The sequence below is a fragment of the Neomonachus schauinslandi genome, chromosome 9, assembly GCF_002201575.2.
Source record: "Neomonachus schauinslandi chromosome 9, ASM220157v2, whole genome shotgun sequence".
NCBI classification, from domain to species: Eukaryota; Metazoa; Chordata; class Mammalia; order Carnivora; family Phocidae; genus Neomonachus; species Neomonachus schauinslandi.
The window spans coordinates 119581018-119583626 of record NC_058411.1 but is presented as its reverse complement, the minus strand read 5'-3'; positions in this window follow the sequence as shown (position 1 = coordinate 119583626).

Below are 2609 nucleotides of genomic sequence, written 5' to 3'. Positions count from 1 at the left end.
TTTTTTTTTTTTTCTTAACATATATTGCGTTATTTGTTTCAGAGGTACAGATCTGAGATTCAACAGTCTTGCAAAATTCACAGCGCTTACCAGAGCACATACCCTCCCCAGTGTCTATCACCCAGTCACCCCATCCTTCCCACCCCACCCCCCACTCCAGCAACCCTCAGTTTGTTTCCTGAGATTAAGAATTCCTCATATCAGTGAGATCATATGATACTTGTCTTTCTCTGATTGACTTATTTCACTCAACATAATACCCTCCAGTTCCATCCACGTCGTTGCAAATGGCAAGATCTCGTTCCTTTTGATGGCTGCATAATATTCCATTGTATATATATACCAGATCTTCTTTATCCATTCATCTGTTGATGGACATCTTGGCTCTTTCCACAGTTTGGCTATTGTGGACATTGCTGCTATAAACATCGGGGTGCACGTACCCCTTCGGATCCCTACTTTTGTATCTTTGGGGTAAATACCCAGTAGTGCAATTGCTGGATCATAGGGTAGCTCTATTTTCAACTTTTTGAGGAACCTCCATACAGTTTTCCAGAGTGGCTGCACCAGCTTGCATTCCCACCAACAGTGTAGGAGGGTTCCCCTTTCTCCGCATCCCCGCCAACATCTGTCATTTCCTGACTTGTTAATTTTAGCCATTCTGACAGGTGTGAGGTGGTATCTCATTGAGGTTTTGATTTGGATTTCCCTGATGCCGAGCGATACTGAGCACTTTTTCATGTGTCTGTTGGCCATTTGGATGTCTTCTTTGGAAAAATGTCTTTTCATGTCTTCTGCCCATTTCTTGATTGGATTCTTTGTTCTTTGGGTGTTGAGTTTGATGAGTTCTTTATAGATTTTGGATACTAGCCCTTTATCTGATATGTCATTTGCAAATATCTTCTCCCATTCTGTTGGTTGTCTTTTGGTTTTGTTGACTGTTTCCTTTGCTTTGCAAAAGCTTTTTATCTTGATGAAGTCCCAATAGTTCATTTTTGCCCTTGCCTCCCTTGCCTTTGGCGATGTTTCTAGGAAGAAGTTGCTTCGGCTGAGGTCAAAGAGGTTGCTGCCTGTGTTCTCCTTTAGGATTTTGATGGACTCCTGTCTCACATTGAGGTCTTTCAACCATTTGGAGTCTATTTTTGTGTGTGGTGTAAGGAAATGGTCCAGTTTCATTCTTCTGCATGTGGCTATCCAATTTTCCCAACACCATTTGTTGAAGAGACTGTCTTTGTTCCATTGGACATTCTTTCCTGCTTTGTCAAAGATGAGTTGACCATAGAGTTGAGGGTCCATTTCTGGGCTCTCTATTCTGTTCCATTGATCTATGTGTCTGTTTTTGTGCCAGTACCATGCTGTCTTGATGATGACAGCTTTGTAATAGAGCTGGAAGTCCGGAATTGTGATGCCGCCGGCTTTGCTTTTCTTTTTCAACATTCCTCTGGCTATGCGGGGTCTTTTCTGGTTCCATACAAATTTTAGGATTATTTGTTCCATTTCTTTGAAAAAAGTGGATGGTATTTTGATGGGGATTGCATTGAATGTGTAGATTGCTCTAGGTAGCATTGACATCTTCACAATATTTGTTCTTCCAATCCATGAGCATGGAATGTTTTTCCATTTCTTTGTGTCTTCCTCAATTTCTTTCATGAGTATTTTATAGTTTTCTGAGTACAGATCCTTTGTCTCTTTGGTTAGATTTATTCCTAGGTATCTTATGGTTTTGGGTGCAATTGTAAATGGGATCGACTCCTTAATTTCTCTTTCTTCTGTCTTGTTGTTGGTGTATAGGAATGCCACTGACTTCTGTGCATTGATTTTATATCCTGCCACTTGACTGAATTCCTGTATGAGTTCTAGCAGTTTTGGGGTGGAGTCTTTTGGGTTTTCCACATAAAGTATCATATCATCTGCAAAGAGTGAGAGTTTGACTTCTTCCTTGCCAATTTGGATGCCTTTGATTTCTTTTTGTTGTCTGATTGCTGTGGCTAGGACTTCCAATACTATGTTGAATAGCAGTGGTGATAGTGGACATCCCTGCCGCGTTCCTGACCTTAGGGGGAAAGCTCTCAGTTTTTCCCCATTGAGAATGATATTCGCTGTAGGTTTTTCATAGATGGCTTTTATGATATTGAGGTATGTACCCTCTATGCCTATACTCTGAAGAGTTTTGATCAAGAAAGGATGCTGTACTTTGTCAAATGCTTTTTCTGCATCTATTGAGAGGATCATATGATTCTTGTTCTTTCTTTTGTTAATGTATTGTATCACATTGATTGATTTGCGGATGTTGAACCAACCTTGCAGCCCAGGGATAAATCCCACTTGGTCATGGTGAATAATCCTTTTAATGTACTGTTGGATCCTATTGGCTAGTATTTTGGTGAGAATTTTTGCATCCATGTTCATCAGGGATATTGGTCTGTAATTCTCCTTTTTGATGGGGTCTTTGTCTGGTTTTGGGATCAAGGTGATGCTGGCCTCATAAAATGAGTTGGGAAGTTTTCCTTCCATTTCTATTTTTTGGAACAGTTTCAGAAGAATAGGTATTAATTCTTCTTGAAATGTTTGGTAGAATTCCCCTGGGAAGCCATCTGGCCCTGGGCTTT